This window comes from Leucopleurus acutus, assembly GCF_964270905.1.
Source record: "Leucopleurus acutus genome assembly, chromosome: X".
Taxonomy (NCBI): domain Eukaryota; kingdom Metazoa; phylum Chordata; class Mammalia; order Artiodactyla; family Delphinidae; genus Leucopleurus; species Leucopleurus acutus.
This window is the reverse complement of record NC_139148.1, coordinates 71,062,677-71,082,786: the sequence shown is the minus strand read 5'-3', so window position 1 is coordinate 71,082,786 and position 20,110 is coordinate 71,062,677. Positions and strand designations below refer to the sequence as shown.

The window sequence follows — 20,110 nt, the reverse complement described above, 5'->3', positions numbered from 1 at the left end:
TAATGCACAGAAATCTCTGGCATTCCTATACACTAATGATGAAAAATCAGAAAATGAAATTAGGAAAATACTCCCATTAACCATTGCAACAAAAGAATAAAATATCTAGGAATAAACCTACCTAAGGAGACAAAAGACCTGTATGCAGAAAATTATAAGACACTGATGAAAGAAATTAAAGATGATACAAATAGATGGAGAGATATATCGTATGCTTGGATTGGAAGAATCAATACTGTGAAAATGACTCTACTACCCAAAGCAATCTACAGATTCAATGCAATCCCTATCAAACTACCACTTGAATTTTTCTCAGAAGTAGATAAAAAATTTCACAATTTGTGTGGAAACACAAAAGACCCCGAAGAGCCAAAGCAATCTTGAGAATGAAAAATGGAGCTGGAGGAATCAGGCTCCCTGCCTTCAGACTATACTACAAAGCTACAGTAATCAAGACAGTATGGTAATGACACAAAACAGAATTATAGACCAATGGAACAGGATAGAGAGTCCAGAGATAAACCCACACACATATGGTCACCTTATCTTTGATAAAGGTGGCAAGAATATAAAGTGGAGAAAAGAGCCTCTTCAATAAGTGGTGCTTCAAAAACTGGACAGGTACATGTTAAAGGATGAAATTAGAATACTCCCTAACACCATACACAAAAAATAAATTCAAAATGGATTAAAGACCTAAATATAAGGCCAGACACTATCAAACTCTTTGAGGAAAACATAGGTAGAACACTTTACAACATAAATCACAGCAAGATCCTTTTGACCCACTTTCTGGAGAAATGGAAATAAAAACAAAAATAAACAAATGGGATCTAATGAAACTTAAAAGCTTTTGGACAGCAAAGGAAACCATAAACAACACCAAAAGACAACCCTCAGAATGGGAGAAAATATTTTTAAGTGAAGCAACTGACAAAGGATTAATCTCCAAAATGTACAAGCAGCTCATGCAGCTCAATAACAAAAAAACAAACAACACAATCCAAAAATGGGCAGAAGACCTAAATAGACATTCCTCCAAAGAAGATATACAGATTGCCAACAAACACATGAAAGAATGCTCAACATCATTAATCATTAGAGAAGTTCAGATCAAAACTACAATGAGATATCATCTCACACCAGTTAGAATAGTCATCATCAAAACATCTAGAAACACTAAATGCTGGAAAGGGTGTGGAGAAAAGGGAACCCTCTTGCACTGTTGGTGGGAATGTAAATTGATACAGCCGCTATGGAGAACAGTATGGAGGTTCATTAAAAAACTAAAAATAACGGCTTCCCTGGTGGCGCAGTGATTTAGAGTCTGCCTGCCGATACAGGGACACGGGTTTGTGCCCCGGTTCCGGGAGATCCCACATGCCGCAGAGCGGCTAGGCCCATGATCCACGGCCGCTGAGCCTGCACGTCTGGAGCCTGTGCTCCACAACGGGAGAGGCCACAACAGTGAGAGACCTGCATACTGCAAAAAAAAAAAAAAAAAAAAAAAAAAAACTAAAAATAAAATATATATATCATATAACCCAGCAATCCAACTACTGGGCCTATACCCTGAGAAAACCATAATTCAAAACGAATCATGTACCAAAATGTTCTTTGAACTCTGTTTACTGTAGCCAAGACATTGAAGCAAACTAAGTGTCCACCGACAGATGAATGGATAAAGAAGATGTGGGAGAGAGGGGAAAATGGCAGAAGAGTAAGATGCGGAGATCATCTTCCTCCCCACAGATACATCAGAAATACATCGACACGTGGAACAACTCCTACAGAACACCTACTGAACGCTGGTAGAAGTCCTCAGACCTCTGAAAAGGATAGAAACTCCCCATGTACCTGGGTAGGGCAAAAGAAAAAAGAATAAACAGAGACAAAAGAATAGGAACAGGACCTGTACCAGCGGGAGGGAGCCGTGAAGGAGGAAAGCTTTCCACACACTAGAAGCCCCTTCACGGGCGGAGACTGTACGTGGTGGAGAGGGGGAGCTTCGGAGCTGTGGAGGAGAGCACAGCAACAGGGGTTCAGAGGACAAAGTGGAGAGATTTCTGCACAGAGGATCAGTGCCTACCAGCACTCACCAGCCTGAGAGGCGGGCTTCTGTCGGAGCTCACGGAGAGGACTGGCAGCGTGAACACAGACGGAAGGAGTCAGTGCACTATGGTTAGCTGGGAGGGAGTCCAGGAAAAAGTCTGGACTTGCCGAAGAGGCAAGAGACTTTTTCTTCCCTCTTTTTTTCCTGGTGCTCAAGGAGAGGGTATTAAGAGCGCTGCTTAAAAGAGCTCCAGAGACGTGCGTGAGCCGCAGCTAACAGTGTGGACAGCAGAGACGGGCATGAGACGCTAAGGCTGCTGCTTCTGCCACCACGAAGCCTGTGTGCAAGCACAGGTCACTATCCACACCTCTGTTTCAGGGAGCCTGTGCAGCCCGCCACTGCCAGTTTCTCGGGATCCAGGGACAACTTCCCTGGGTGAAAGCACAGCACGCCTCAGGCTGGTGCAACGTCACGCTGGCCTCTGCCGCCACAGGCTCACCCCACACTCTGTACCCCTCCCTCCACCCTGGCCTGAATGAGCCAGAGCCCCCGAAGCAACGGCTCCTTTAACACTGCCCTCTCTGAGCGAAGAAAAGACACCCTCAGGCAACCTACATGCAAAGGCGGCAACCTACATGCAAATCCAAAGCTGAGCCCCGGGAGCTGTGCGAACAAAGAAGAGAAAGGGAAATCTCTCTCAGCAGCCACAGGAGCAGTGGATTGAATCTCCACAATCAACTTGAAGTGCCTTGCAACTGTGGAATACCTGAATAGGTAATTAATGATCCCAAATTGCGGAGGTGGACTTTGTGAGGAAGATTTATTATTTTTCCCTCTTTTCCTCTTTTTGTGAGTGTGTATTTGTATGCTTCTGTGTGAGATTTTGTCTGTACAGCTTTGCTTTCACCATTTGTCCTAGGGTTCTATCCAACCGTTTTGGGTTTTTTTAAATTTTTTTCTTAATAATTATTTTTTTATTTTAATAACTTTATTTTATTTTACCTTACTTTATTTTATCCCCTTTATTTCGTTTTTTCTACTTTTTCTTCATTTTATTCTGAGCCGTGTGTATGAAAGGCTCTTGGTGCTGCAGCCAGGAGTCAGCGCTCTGTCTCTGAGGTGAGAGAGCCAACTTCAGGACAGTGGTCCACAAGACACCTCCCAGCTCCACGTAATATCAAATGGCGAAAATCTCCCTGAGATCTCCATCTCAACACCAACATCCAGCTTCACTCAACGACCAGCAAGCTACAGTGCTGGATACCCTATGCCAAACAACTAGCAAGAGAGGAACACAAACCTACCCATTAGTAGACAGGCTGGCTAAAACCATAATAAGGCCACAGACACCACAAAATACACCACCAGAAACGGAACTGTCCACCCAAAAGACAAGATCAAGCCTCATCCACAAGAACACAGGCACTAGTCCCCTCCACCAGGAAGCCTACATAACCCACTGAAACAATCTTAGCCACTGGGGACAAACACCAAAAACAATGGGAACAAAAAACCTGCAGCCTGCAAAAAAGGAGACCCCAAACACAGTAAGATCACCAAAATGAGAAGACAGAGAAACAAAAAGCAGATGAAGGAGCAAGATAAAAACCCACCAAACCTAAAAAATGAAGAGGAAATAGGCAGTCTACCTGAAAATGAATTCAGAATAATGATAGTCAGGATGATCCAAAATCTTAGAAACAGAATACAGAAAATGCAAGAAACATTTATCAAGGACCTAGAAGAACAAAAGAGGAAACAAGCAACGATGAACAACACAATAAATGAAATTAAAAATACTCTAAAAGGGATCAGTAGCAGAATAACTGAGGCAGAAGAATGGATAAGTGACCTGGAAGATAAAATAGTGGAAATAATTACTGCAGAGCAGAATAAAGAAAAAAGAGTGAAAAGAAATGAGGACAGTCTCAGAGACCTCTGGGACAACATTAAATGCACAAACATTCGAATTATAGGGGTTCCAAAAGAAGAAGAGAAAAAGAAAGGGAATGAGAAAATATTTGAAGAGATTATAGTTGAAAACTTCCCTAATATGGGAAAGGAAATAGTTAATCAAGTCCAGGAAGCACAGAGAGTCCCGTACAGGATAAATCCAAGGAGAAACACGCCAAGACACATATAAATCAAACTGTCAAAAATTAACACAAAGAAAACATATTAAAAGCAGCAAGGGAAAAACAACAAATAACACACGAGATTATCCCCATAAGGTTAACAGCTGACCTTTCAGAAGAAGCTCTGCAAGCCAGAAGGGACTGACAGGAAATATTTAAAGTGATGAAGGAGAAAAACCTACAACCAAGATTACTCTACCCAGCATGGATCTTACTCAGATTTGATGGGAAAATTACAAGCTTCAAAGAAAAGCAAAAGCTGAGAGAGTTCAGCATCACAAATCCAGCTTTACAACAAATGCTAAAGGATGTTCTCAAGGCAAGAAAGACAAGGAAAGGAAAAGACCTATAATAACAAACCTAAAACAATTAAGAAAATGGGAATAGGAACACACGTATCGATAATTACCTTAAATGTAAATGGATTAAATGCTCCCAACAAAAGACACAGATGGGCTGAATGGATACAAAAACAAAACCCATATATATGCAGTCTACAAGAGACCTACTTCAGACCTAGAGACACATACAGACTGAAAGTGAGGGGATGGAAAAAGATATTCCATGCAAATTGATACCAAAAGAAAGCTGGAGTAGCAATTCTCATATCAGAAAAAATAGACTTTATAAAATAAAGAGTATTAGAAGAGACAAGGAAGGACACTACATAATGATCAAGGGATCGATCCAAGAAGAAGATATAACAATTGTAAATATTTATGCACCTAACAAAGGAGAACCTCAATACATAGGCAAATACTAACAGCCATAAATGGGGAAATCGATAGTAACAAATTTATTGTAGGGGGCTTTAACACCGCACTTTCACCAATGGACATATCATCCAAAAAGAAGGAAACACAAGCTTTAAATGATATATTAAACAAGATGGACTTAATTGATATTTATAGGACATTCCATCCAAAAACAACAGAATACACATTTTTCTCAAGTGCTCATGGAACATTTCCCAGGAGACATCATATCTGGGCCACAAATCAAGCCTTGGTAAACTTAAGAAAATTGAAATTGTATCAAGTATCTTTGCCAACCACAGTGGTATGAGATTAGATATCAATTACAGTAAAAGATCTGTAAAAAATACAAACACATGGAGGGTAAACAATACACTACTTAATAACGAAGTGATCACTGAAGAAATCAAAGAGGAAATTAAAAAATTACCTAGAAACAAGTGAAAATGGAGACACGATGATCCAAAACCTATGGGATGCAGCAAAAGCAGTTCTAAGAGGGAAGTTTATAGCAATACAATCCTACCTTAAGAAACAGGAAACATCTCGAATAAACAATCTAACCTTGCACCTAAAGCAATTAGAGAAAGAAGAACAAAAAAACCTCCAAAGTTAGCAGAAGGAAAGAAATCATAAAGATCATATCAGAAATAAATTAAAAAGAAATGAAAGAAATGATAGCATAGATCAATAATACTAACAGCTGGTTTTCTGAAAGATAAATAAAATTCATAAAACATTAGCCAGACTCATCAGGAAAAAAGGTAAAAGACTCAAATCAATAGAAATATAAATGAAAAAGGAGAAGTAACAACTGACCCTGCAGTAATACAAAAGATCATGAGAGATTACTACAATCAACTCTATGCCAATAAAATGGACAACATGGAAGAAATGGACAAATTCTTAGAAAAGCACAAGCTGTCAAGACTGAATCAGGAAGAAATAGAAAATATGAACACACAAATCACAAGCACTGAATTTGAAACTGTGATTAAAATTCTTCCAACAAACAAAACCCCAGGAGCAGATAACTTCACAGGCGAATTCTATCAAACATTTAGAGAAGATATAACAACTATCCTTCTCAAACTCTTCCAAAATATAGCAGAGGGAGGAACACTCCCAAACTCATTCTACGAGGCCACCATCACCCTGATACCGAAATCAGACAAAGATGTCACAAAGAAATAAAACTACAGGCCAATATCACTGATGAAAATAGATGCAAAAATCTTCAACAAAATTCTAGCAGAAAGAGTCCAACAGCGCATTAAAAGGATCATACACCATGATCAAGTGGGGTTTATTCTAGAAATGCAAGGATTATTCAATATACGAAAATCAAAAAATGTGATACACCATATTAACATATTGAAGGAGAAAAACCATGTGGTTTTCTCAATAGATACAGAAAAACTTTTGACAAAATTCAACACCTATTTATGATAAAAACCCTCCAGAATATAGGCATAGAGAGAACTTTTCTCAACAAAATAAAGGCCATGTATGACAAACCCAGAGCCAACATCGTCCTCAATGGTGAAAAACTGAAAGCATTTCCACTATGATTAGGAACAAGACAAGGTTGCCAACACTCACTACTATTATTCAACATAGTTTTGGAAGTTTTAGCCACAACAATTAGAGAAGAAAAGAAAATAAAAGGAATCCAAATCGGAAAAGAAGAGGTAAAGCTGTCACTGTTTGCAGATGACATGATACTATATATAGAAAATCCTAAAGATGTTACCAGAAACCTACTAGAGCTAATCAATGAAGTTGGTAAAGTAGAAGGATACAAAATTAATGCACACAAGTCTCTGGCATTCCTATACACTAATGATGAAAAATCTGAAAGTGAAATCAGAAAACACTCCCATTTACCACTGCAACAAAAAGAATAAAATATCTAGGAATAAACCTACCTTAGGAGACAAAAGACCTCTATGCAGAAAATTCTAAGACACTGATGAAAGAAATGAGGGATTATACAAATAAATGGAGAGATATACCATGTTCTTGGATTGGAAGTATCAACATTGTGAAAATGACTCTACTACACAAAGCAATCTACAGATTCAATGCAATCCCTGTCAAACTACCACAGGCATTTTTCACAGAACTAGAACAAAAAAATTCACAATTTGTATGGAAACACAAAAGATCCAGAATAGCCAAAGCAATCTTGAGAATGAAAAACGGAACTGGAGGAATCAGACTCCCTGACTTAAGACTATACGACAAAGCTACAGTAATCAAGACAGTATGGTTCTGGCACAGAAACAGAAAGATAGATCAATGGAACAGGATAGAAAGCCCAGAGATAAACTCACGAATATATGTTCACATTATCTTTGACAAAGGAAACTGGAAAGTACAGTGGAGAAAGGACAGCCTCTTCAATAAGTGGTGCTTGGAAAACTGGACAGGTACATATAAAGGTATGAGATTAGATAACTTCCTAACACCATACAAAAAAATAAGCTCAAAATGCAATAAAGACCTAAATGTAAGGCCAGAAACTATCAAACTCTTAGAGGAAAACATAGGCAGAACACTCTATGATATAAATCCCAGCAAGATCCTTTTGGACTCAACTCTTGAAGAAATGGAAATACAAAAAAAAAATAAACAAATGGGACCTAACAAAACTGCAAAGCTTTTGCACAGTAAAGTAAACCATAAACAAGACCAAAAGACAACCCTCAGAATGGGAGAAAATATTTACAAATGAAGCAACTGAAAAAGAATTAATCTCCAAAATTTACAAGCAGCTCATGCAGCTCAATAACAAAAAAAACAAACAACCCAATCCAAAAATGCATAGAAGACCTAAATAGACATTACTCCTAAGAAGATATACAGAGTGCCAGCAAACACATGAAAGAATGCTCAACATCATTAATCATTAGAGAAATGCAAATCAAAACTACAATGAAATATCATCTCACACAAGTCAGAATGGACATCATCAAAAAATCTAGAAACAATAAATGCTGGAGAGGGTGTGGAGAAAAGGGAACACTCTTTCACTGCTTGTTGGAATGTGAATTGGTACAGCCACTATGGAGATCAGTATGGAGGTTCCTTAAAAAACTATAAACAGACTACCATATGACCCATCAATCCCACTACTGGGCATATACCCTGTGAGAACCATAAATCAAAAAGAGTCATGTACCAAAATATTCATTGCAGCTCTATTTACAATAGCCAAGAGATGGAAACAACCTAAGTGTCCATCATCAGATAAATGGATTAAGAAGATGTGACACATATATACAATGGAATATTACTCAGCCATAAAAAGAAATGAACTTGAGCTATTGGTAATGAGGTGGATGGACCTAGAGTCTTTCATACAGGGTGAAGTAAGTCAGAAAGAGAAAGTAAATACCGTATGCTAACACATATATGTGGAATCTAAGAAAAAAAATGTCTTGAAGAATCTAGGGGTAAGACAGGAATTAAGACACAGACGTACTAGAGAATGGACTTGAGGATATGGGGAGGGGGAAGGGTAAGCTGTGACAAAGTGAGAGAGTGGCATGGACATATATACACTACCAAATGTAAAATAGATAGCTAGTGGGAATCAGCCGCATAGCACAGGGAGATCAGCTCGGTGACTTTTGACCACCTAGAGGGGTGGGATAGGAAAGATGGGAGGTAGCGAGATGCAAAAGGGAAGAGATATTTGAACATATGTATAAGTGATTCATTTTGTTATAAAGCAGAAACTAACACACTATTGTAAAGCAATTATACTCCAATAAAGATGTAAAAAATAAATAAATGATGTGGCACATATATACAATGGAATATTACTCAGCCATGAAATGAAACTTAATTGAGATATTTGTAGTGAACTGGATGAATCTAGAGTCTGTTATACAGAGTGAAGTAAGTCAGAAAGAGAAAAACAAATACCATATGCTAACACATATATATGGAATCTAAGAAAAACAAAAAAAATAAGGTAATGAAGAGCCTCGGGGTAAGACGGGAATAAAGAAACAGACCTAGTAGCGAATAGACTTGAGGATATGGGGATGGGGAATGGTAAGCTGTGACAAAGTGAGAGTGTGGCATGGACATATATACACTACCAAATGTAAAATAGATAGCTAGTGGGAAGCAGCCGCATAGCACAGGGAGATCAGCTTGGTGTTTTGTGACCCCCTAGAGTGGTGGGATAAGGTTTGTTGGAGGGAGGAAGACACAAAAGGGAAGAGATATAGGAACATATGTATATGTATAACTGATTCAATTTGTTATAAAGCAGAAACTAACACACCATTGTAAAGCAATTATCCTCCAATAAAGATGTAAAAAAAAAAAGATAAGGTGAACATAAGTGTGTGTTTGTCTCTGGGATTCTGAGATTCTATGCTGTTCCATTTATCTATATTTCTGTTTTTGTGCCAGTACCATACTGTCTTGATTACTGTAGTTTTATAGTATAGTCTGAAGTCTAGGAGCCTGACTCATCCAGCTCCACTTTTCTGTCTCAAGTTTGCTTTGGCTATTCGGAGTCCTTTGTGTATCCATACAAATTCTGAAATTTTTTGTTGTAGTTCTGTGAAAAATGCCATTGGGAATTTGATAGGAATTACATTGAATCTGTAGATTGCTTTGGGTTGTGTAGTCATTTTACACAGTGTTGATACTTCTAATCCAAGGATATGGTATATCTCTCTATCACTTTGTATCATCTTTAATTATTTCATCAGTGTCATAGCTTTCTGCATACAGGTATTTTGTGTCCTTAGGTAAGTTTATTCCTAGGTATATTATTCTTTTTGTGGCAATGGTAATTGGGAGTGTTTCCTTAATTTCTCTTTCATATTTTTCATCATTAGTGTATAGGGATTCTAGAGATTTTTGTGCATTAATTCTGTATCCTGTACTTTACCAAATTCATTGATTCACTCTATTAGTTTTCTGGTAGAGTCTTTAGGATTCTCTATGTGTTGTATCATGTCATCTGCAAAAAGTGACAGCTTTACTTCTTTTCTGATTTGGATTCCGTTTATTTCTTTTTCATCTCTGGTTACAGTGGCTAAAACTTCCAAAACTGTGTTGAATAATAGTGGTTAGAGTGGACAACCTTGTCTTATTCCTGAAATTTTAGGAAGTGTTTTCAGTTTTTCACCATTGAGAACAATGTTGGATGTGGGTTTGTAACATATGGACATTATTATGTTGAGGTAAGTTCCCTCTATGCCTGCTTCTGGAGGGTTTTTACCTAAATGGGTGTTGAATTTTGTTGACAGTTTTTCTGGATCTATTGAGGTGATCAAATGGTTTTTCTCCTTCAATTTGTTAATATGGTGTATCACGTTGATTGTTTTGCATATATTGAAGAATCCTTGCATTCCTGGAATAAATCCACTTCATCATGGTGTATGATCCTTTTAATGTGCTGTTGGACTCTTTCTGCTAGTATTTTGTTGAGGATTTTTGCATCTATGTTCATCAGTGATATTGGCCTGTAGTTTTTGTTTGCTTTCACATCTTTTCTGGTTTTGGTATCATGGTGGTGGTGGCCTCGTAGAATGAGTTTGGAGTGTTCCTCTCTCTGCTATATTTTGGAAGAGTTTGAAAAGGAGAGGTGTTAGCTCTTCTGTAAATGTTTGAAGGAATTTGCCTCTGAAGCCATCTGGTCCTGGGCTTTTATTTGTTGGAAGATTTTTAATAACAGTCTCAATTTCAGTGCTTGTGATTGGTCTGTTTATATTTTCTATATATGCCTGGTTCAGCCTCAGAAGGTTGTGCTTTTCTAAGAATTTGTTCATTTCTTCCAGGTTGTCCATTTTATTGGCATAGAGTTGCTTGTAGTAATCTCTCATTATCCTTTCTTTTTCTGCAGTGTCAGTTGTTACTTCTCCGTTTTTGTTTCTAATTCTATTGATTTGAGTCTTCTCCCTTTTCTTCCTGGTGAGTCTGACTAATGCTTTATCAATTTTGTTTATATTCTCCAAGAACCAGATTTTAGTTTTATTGATCTTTGCTATTGTTTCCTTCATTTCTTTTTCATTTATTTCTGATCTGATCTTTATGATTTCTTTCCTTCTGCTTACTTTGGGGTTCTTTTGTTATTCTTTCTCTAATTGATTTTGGTGTAAGTTTAGGTTCTTTATTTGAGATGTTTCTTGTTTCTTAAGGTAGGATTGTATTGCTATAAACTTCCCTCTTAGAACTGCTTTTCATGCAAACCATAGATTTTGTGTCGTCGTGTTTTCATTGTCAATTTTTTCTAGGTTTTTTTTTGCTTTCCTCTTTCATTTCTACAATGATTTCTTGCTTATTTAGTATTGTATTGTTTAGCCTCCATGTGTTTGTATTTTTTACAGTTCTTTTCTGTAATTAATACTTAGTTTCATAGAATTGTGTTCTGGAAAGTTACTTGATAGAATTTCAATTTTCTTAAATTACCAAGGCTTGATTTGTGACCCAAGATATGATCTCTCCTGGAGAATGTTCCATGAGCACTTGAGAAGAATGAGTATTCTGTTGTTTTTTGGATGGAATGTCCTATAAATATCAATTAAGTCCACCTTGTTTAATATATCATTTAAAGCTTGTGTTTCCCTATTTATTTTCATTTTGGATGATCTGTCCATTGGTTAAAATGGGGTGTTAAAGTCCCCTACTATGATTTTGTTACTGTTGATTTCCCCTTTTATGGCTGTTACCATTTGCCTTAAGTATTGGGTTGCTCCTATGATGGGTACATATTTACAACTGTTATGTCTTCTTCTTGGATTGATCCCTTGATCAGTTGTAGTGTCTTTCTTTGTTTCTTGTAATAGCCTTTATTTTAAAGTCTATTTTGTCTGATATGAGAATTGCTACTCCAGCTTTCTTTTGATTTCCATTTGTATGGTATATCTTTTTCCATCCCCTCACTTTCAGTCTGTACGTGTCCCTAGCTCTGAAGTGTGTCTCCTGTAAACAGCATACATATGGGTCTTGTTTTTGTATCCATTCAGCCAGTCTATGTCTTTTGGTTGGAGCTTTAATCCTTTTACATTTAAGGTAGTTATCGATATGTATGCTCCTATTACCATTTTCTTATTTGTTTTGGGTTTGTTATTGTAGGTCTCCTTCTCTTGTGTTTCCTGACTAGAGAAGTTCCTTTAGCATTTGTTGTAAAGCTGGTTTGTTGGTGCTGTATTTTCTTAGGTTTTCTTGCCTGTAAAGTTTTTAATTTCCCCTTTGAATCTGAATGAAATCCTTCCTGTGTGGTGTATTGGTTGTAGGTTTTTCCCTTTCATCACTTTAAATATTTCCGGTCACACCCTTCTGGCTTGCAGAGTTCTTCTGAAAATTCAGCTCTTGATGTTATGGGAATTCCCTTGTATGTAATTTGTTGCTTTTCCCTTGCTGCTTTTAATATATTTTCTTTGTATTTAATTTTTGCTAGTTTGGTTAATATGTGTCTTGGAAAGTTTCTCCTTGGATTTATTCTGTATGATGCTCTCTGTGCTTCCTGGACTTGATTAACTATATTATTTCCCATATTAGGGAAGTTTTCAACTATAATCTCTTCAAATATCTCTGATATTTTCTCAGTCCCTTTCTTTTTCTCTTCTTCTTCTGGGACCCCTAAAAGTCAAATGTTGGTGCATTTAATGTTGTCACAGAGGTCTCTGTGAGTGTCCTCAATTCTTTTCATTCCTTTTTCTTTATTCTACTTTGCAGTAGTTATTTCCACTAGTTTATCTTCCCGGTCACTTATCCGTTCTTCTGCCTCAGTTATTCTGCTATTGATTCCTTCTAGAGAATTTTTAATTTCATTTATTGTGTTGCTCATCATTGTTTGTTTGTGTTATGGTTCTTCTAGGTCCTTGTTAAACTTTTATTTTGTTTTATCCATTCAATTTCCAAGATTTTGGATCATCTTTACTATCATTACTCTGAATTATTTTCCAGGTAGACTGCCTATTTCCTCTTCATTTGTTTGCTCTGGTCAGTTTTTACCTTGCTCATTCATCTGCTGTGTGTTACTCTGTCTTCTCATTTGGTATAACTTACTGTTTGGGGGGTCTCCTTTTAGCAGGCTGCATGTTCATAATTCCTGTTGTTTTTGGTCTCTGCCCCCAGTGGCTAATGTTGGTTCAGTAGGTTGTGTAGGCTTCCTGGTGGAGGGGACTAGTGCCTGTGTTCTGGTGGATGAGGCTGGATCTCATCTTTCTGGTGGGCAGGTTAACATCCGGTGGTGCTGTTTTGGGGTGTCTGTGGACTTATTATGATTTTAGGCAGCCTCTCTGCTAATGGGTGGGGTTGTGTTCCTGTCTTGCTAGTTGTTTGGCATAGGGTGTACTGTCCTGTAGTTTGCTGGTCATTGAGTGGAGCTGGGGCTTAGCATTGAGATGGAGATCTCTGTGAGATCTTTCACCATTTGACATTAAATGGAGCCTGGAGGTCTCTGGAGCACCAATGTCCTGAACTCAGCTCTCCCACCTCAGAAGCACAAGTCTGACACCTGGCCAGCACCAAATCCCTGTCAGTCATACAGCTCAGAAGGAAAGGGATTAAAAAAAGGAAAGAAAGAAAGAATAAAATAAAATAAAAGTTATTAAAATTGAAAAATAAATTATAAATATTAAATTTTTTAAAAAATTAAAAATAATATAAAAAGAAAAAAAAGGAATGAAAGAAGAGAGGAACCAAACCAAAAACAAATTCACCAATGATAATGAGCACTAAAAGCTATAATAATAAAAAAGAAGGTACAGACAGACCCTAAGATAAGTAATAAAAGCAAAGCTATACCGACAAAATCACAGAAAGAAGCATACACCCTCAGAAAAAACGAAGAATGAAAAAAATATATACATATATATGTATATATATATATGTATAGTTGCTCCCAAGTCCACTGCCTCAATTTTGGGATGATTCACTGTCTATTCAAGTATTCCACAGATGCAGGGTACTTCAAGTTGATTGAAGAGACTTAATCTGCTGCCCCTGAGGCTACTTGGAGAGATTTCCCTTTCTCTTCTTTGTTCGCACAGCTCCTGGGGTTCAGCTTTGGATTTGGCTCCACCTCTACGTGTAGGTCACTGAGGGCATTTGTTCTTCACTCAGACAGGACTGGGTTAAAGAAGCAGCTGATTAGGGGTCTCTGTCTCACTCAGGCCAAGGGGAGGAAGCGGTACAGAGTTCGGGGCGAGCCTGCAGCTGCAGTGGCCTGTGTGATGTTGCAACAGCCTGAGGCATGCTGAGCGTTCTCCTGAGGAAGTTGTCCCTGGATCGCTGGACCCTGGCAGTGGTGGGATGCACAGACTCCCGGGAGGGGAGCTGTGGATAGTGACCTGTGCTTGTTCACAGGCTTCTTGGTGGCTACAGTAGCAGCCTTAGCGTTTCATGCCTGTCTCTGGTGTCTGCGCTGATAGCCGTTGCTCGCGCCCATCTCTGGAGCTCATTTAGGCAGTGGTCTGAATCCCCTCTCCTCACACACTCATAAACAATGGTCTCTTGCCTCTTAGGCAGGTCCGGACTTTTTCCCAGACTCCCTCCCCTCTCTCTGTGGTGTATTTGCCCCCTGCAGGCTGTGTTCACACAGCCAATCCCTGTCCTCTCCCTGGGATGTGACCTGCGAAGAGGTAGCCTCAGCTCCCAGGTCCCACTTTTCATGGCAGGTGAGCAGACAAGCCTTTCAGGCTGGTGAGTGTTGGTAGGCAGAGATCCTCTTTACGGGGATCTCTCCACTTTGCCCTCTGCACCCCTGTTGCTGCACTCTCCTCTGTGGCTCTGATGCTTCCCCTCTCATCAACCCCCACTCCGTCTCTGCCAGTGAAGGGGGTTCCTAGTGTGGCATCTTTTCCTCCTTCACAGCTCCCTCCCAGTAGTGCAGGTATTGTCCCTATTCTTTTGTCTCTGTTTTTTCTTTTTTCTTTTGCTATACCCAAGTATGTGTGGAGTTTCTTGCCTTTTGGAAAATCTGAGGTCTTCTGCCAGCGTTCAGTAGGTGTTCTGTAAGAGTTGTTCCACATGTAGATGTATTTCTGATGTATTTGTGGGTAGGAAGGTGATCTCTGCGTCTTACTCTTCTGCCATCTTGAATGTCTCTCTCTCTAACCCCTTTTTAAAAACATTGTTAAGATTCAATAATATCTTTTTTTTAAACATCTTTATTGGAGTATAATTGCTTTACAATGGATGTATACAATGGAAGATTCAGTAATATAAAAAGAGTTCTCATAGGTTATAGAGAAATTTCCCAGCACCACAGGTGATAAAACACTACTGTTCTATTTGGAGAAATAAGAAAAATTGTAAATTAAAATAGAACTACCATACGATCCAGCAATCCCACTACTGGGCATATACCCTGAGAAAACCTAAATTCAAAAAGAGTCATGTACCAAAATGTTCATTGCAGCTCTATTTACAATAGCCCGGAGATGGAAACAACCTAAGTGCCCATCATCGGATTAATGGATAAAGAAGATGTGGCACATATATACAATGGAATATTACTCAGCCATAAAAAGAAACGAAATTGAGCTATTTTTAATGAGGTGGATAGACCTAGAGTCTGTCATACAGAGTGAAGTAAGTCAGAAAGAAAAAGACAAATACCGTATGCTAACACATATATATGGAATTTAAGAAAAAAAAAAGGTCATGAAGAACCTAGGGGTAAGGCAGGAATAAAGGAGCAGACCTACTAGAGAACGGACTTCAGGTTATGGGGAGGGGGAAGGGTGAGCTGTGACAGGGCGAGACAGAGTCATGGACATATACACACTAACAAACGTAGTAAGGTAGATAGCTAGTGGGAAGCAGCCACATGGCACAGGGATATTGGCTTGGTGCTTTGTGACAGCCTGGAGGGGCGGGATAGGGAGGGTGGGAGGGAGGGAGACGCAAGAGGGAAGACATATGGGAACATATGTTTATGTATGACTGATTCACTTTGTTATAAAGCAGAAACTAACACACCATTGGAAAGCAATTATACTCCAATAAAGATGTTAAAAATAAAAAAAGACAAAAAAAGAGCTTTTAAATACAATGAAAACAATCAACAAGATATGAGGTCTTTCCTTGACCACTTAGAAAAGAATTTGACTTTACTTTTTATTCAAAAACTATTAGGCTTATTTTCATTTTTAATTAAAAAGGAGTATTGCTTAAAGAAAGCCTTTTTTTTATAATAGTCAGTACAATATTCAATTACTTTTCTCCATGCATGCAAGATTTCAATTATACAAGGTGAATGTTGCCTAAATATTTGGAAAATTTCTGATTTTAATAGTTGTCCCCTAAACAATTTCGTCCTCCTCATATGTAAATGGTCCATGGGTATTCCCTATCATTACAAGTTCTGGACATTATTCCTATAAAGGAATATATGGATTGATGGATTTAATCTCTGATTATCACTGTGAAAACACAAATTTATTAAATATATTTTGATTAAGTAGAAAAAGTCTCATAAGCCTCTGAGTCCACTCACCCAATGTAAGGGTATCTGCTACAGATTCTCTGACAGATTTTTCTGGCCTCTGCTTGAACACCTCAGTGAATTTTAATTTATTCAGTTCATTGCAGCCCTTCAGTCAGTTAAATACTTACTAAGTATCCACTCTTGGAGGATATGAAAATTAATAAACAGAAACCTCAGTTAAAATAGATTCAGGAGGACAGAAAAGGGAGCTCTCAAGATCTGCAATAATAGCTGAGCCCAAAAGGAAAAAAGAGTCTTCCTCTTCTTGCCAGGCAAGAGCTCAGATAATGAGAGAATATCACAACTCAGCAAATGTAAAAGCCACTATACTTTGAACTCTCAACTCTCCCAATGAACTCTTTGTTCAATATAGCCTTTCCAACTCTCTTTTCCGCTCTTTAAAAGAGTTCTCCTCTCTTCGCTGTGTGGAGACTTGCACATTGCTCACCATGGTTGCAGACCCCTAATTGCCATTCTTTGTCGATCTGGAGTAAAACTATTTTTTTTCCTGGAGAAATAACTCACTATTTTTTTTAAGTGAACAAAGAGCACGATGTGAGTAAAATCCTATCTAAATCTAATCAGGGAGACTGACACACATGTCAGTTTCATACAAAGGTGAGTAGGATTAATGATATTTCAGAACTAAACAATGTAATTGGGGAGCTGTTTTAGAAGGAAAGATTCAATCTGAACAAAAAATCTGGGTTAGATTTTGAGGGAGGTGGGATTGAAATGGGGTGTTTGTTATATGGAATGGAGATATTTAAACTAACTCAAGAATTAATGGAGTATGACTGAATGTGTATTAAAATGGAGAAGTCATCTGAACAGAAGCAGCTCTAGGATCTAGCTACAGGCATACATCGGAGATTTTGCAGGTTCAGTTCCAGACCCAGCAATAAAGTGAATATCATAATAAAGTGAGTCACATGAATTTTTTGAGTTTCCAAAAATATAAAAATTATGTTTATACTATATTGTAGTCTATTAAGTGGGCATTATACCTAAACAATGTACATACTTAATTAAAAATGCTCTATGCTGAAAATTATCTGAGCCTTCAGCCCGTTGTAATCATTTTTCTGGTGGAGGTTCTTGCCTCAATGTTGACAGCTGCTGACTGATCAGGGTGGTGGTTGCTAAAGGTTGAGGTGGCTGTGGCCATTTCTTAAACCAAGACAACAATAAAGTTTGCCATATTGATCAACTCTTCCTTTCATGAATGATTTATCTGAGCATGAAATGGTATTTGATACCATTTTACTCACAGTAGAACTTCTTTCAAAATTGGAGTCAATCCACTCAAACCCTTTCACTGCTTTATCAACCAACTTTCTGTAATATCCTAAATCCTTTGTTGCCATTTCAACAATCTTCACAGCATCTTTTCCAGGAGTAGTTTCCATTTCCAGAAACCACTTTGTTCATCTATAAGAAGCAATTCTTCATCCATTAGTTTGTGATTGCAGCAATTCAGTCACAGCTTCATGTTACACTTCTAATTCTAGTTCTCTTGCTATTTCTACCACATCTGTAGTTACTTCCTCCACTGACATAACCTCTTCCCATGAATCAGAAGTGTTCTTAATGGTATATAGAATGGTGATTCTTTTCCAGAACCTTTTGTATTTGCTTTGCTCAGATCCACCAAAGGAATCACTATCTATGGCAGCTATAGCCTTATAAAAGGTATTTCTTAAATAACAATACTTGAAGTTGAAATTACTCCTTGAACCATGAGCTGCAGAATGCATGTTGTGTTAGCAGACATGAAAACAACATTAATCTCATTTTATATCTCCATCAGAGCTCTTGGGTGACCAGGTGCTTTGTCAATGAGCAGTACATAATATTTGGAAAGAAATAGTTATTTTTCTGAGCAGTAGATCTTAACAGTGGGCTTAAAATATTCAGTAAACTAAGTTGTAAACAGATGTGCTGTCATCCAAGCTTTGTTGTTCCACTTATAGAGCATAGCAGAGTAGATTTAGTATAATTCTTAAAGGCCTTAGGATTTTCCGAAAATAAAATGAATATTAGCTTTAACATTAAATCACCAGCTGCATTATTAGCCTGTACCAAGAGAGTCAGTCTGTCCTTTGAAGCTTTGAAGCCAGGCATTGACTTCTCTCTAGCTATGAAAGTCCTAAACAGAATCTTCTGCCAATAGAAGGATGTTTGTCTACATTTAAAATCTGTTGTTTAGTGTAGCCACTTAGTTAATTATCTTAGCTTGATCTTCTGGATAACTTGCTGCAGCTTCTACATCATCACTTGCTGCTTCACCTTGTACTTTTATGTTATGGAGATGGCTTCTTTCCTTAAACCTCATAAGCCAACCTCTGCTAGCTTCAAATTGTTTTTCTGCAGCATTGTCTCTTCTCTCAGCCTTTATAGAATTGAAGAGAGTTGGGGTCTTGATCTGTATTTGGCTTAAGGGAATGTTGTGGCTGGTTTTATCTCCTCTCCAGACCACTAAAACTTTATATCAGCAATAAGGCTGTTTCACTTTCTTATCATTCATGTGTTCATTAGAGTAGCACTTTTAATATTCTTCAAACACTTTTCCTTTGCATTTACGACTTGGCTAACTATCTGATGCAATAGGACTAGCTTTCAGCCTATCTTAGCTTTTGAATACTTTCCTCACTAAACTTAATCATTTCTAGCTTTTGATTTATAGTGAGAAACATGGCACTACTATTTTTACTTGAACACTTAGAGGCCATTGTAGGGTTATTAACTGGCCTAATTTCAATATTGTTTTGTCTCAGGAAATAGGGAGGCTTGAGGAAAGGGAGAGAAACTGGTGAATGGCTTGTCAGTAGAGCAGTCAGAACACACAAAATATTTATTGATTAAGTTCACCATCTTATATGGATGTGATTTTTGTCCTGCATAACAATTACAAGAGTAACATCAAAGATCACTGATAACAGATCACCATAACAAATATAATAATAACAAAAATGTTTGAAATATTGTAAGAATTATCAAAAGGTGACACAGAGACATGAAGTGAGTAAGTGCTGTTGGAATAATGGCATTGATATGCTTTCAGGGCTGCCACAAACCTTTAATTTGTAAAAAGCACAATATATCTTTGAAGTACAATAATATGAAGCAAAATAAAACAAGTTATTCCTGTACTGTTTAAAATTCTCTAAGGAACCAGTTGGCCCTGGTTTCTTATGGCATATCTCCTCTCAGTGTAATTTTTTTTCTTTGCTTTCCATCCCAATCAACTAATTTTTCTTCTGCTTAGTTTTTGCCCACATGTAGCTTCATCTTTCATATGGCTCATCATGGCTACTCATGTTTATTTCTCCCTTCATTATCAATTTTTCCCCTTCTTACTGCCAGCTGGGAAATTCTCCACCATTTTATTAGTTCAAATTCTTAAGAAAACTAAAATATTTTGGACTGATTTTTGTTTTGTGATAGGCCATAAAATATAATTGATAGCCCTACTGGATGCTCTAAAATATGATGGATACATAACCATCATACAAATAACTATGGTATGGTGGGAGATGGATGAGGAGAATAGGGTCACTTGACATGAATGAAATAGTGGCCACAGACTGGATAATTTCCCCTTAAAATGGATATGTGTGAAAATAAGGCAATTAAATATTTTCCTGTCCAGTGAGATATTATACATAATACAACTGGACAGATAAGCTGATATCAA

General features: G+C 37.7%; 1 pseudogene across 1 annotated transcript in view; it reads right to left on the bottom strand.

Moving 5' to 3' along the window:
* Positions 1-17,822, bottom strand: part of LOC309978594 (transmembrane emp24 domain-containing protein 7-like) — a 108,858-nt pseudogene extending 91,036 nt beyond the window's left edge. The window contains exon 1 of the transcript in view: positions 17,685-17,822. The product of the transcript in view is annotated as a transmembrane emp24 domain-containing protein 7-like (transcript). The remainder of the gene's footprint in view (positions 1-17,684) is intronic.
* Positions 17,823-20,110: the final 2,288 nt, after the last annotated feature.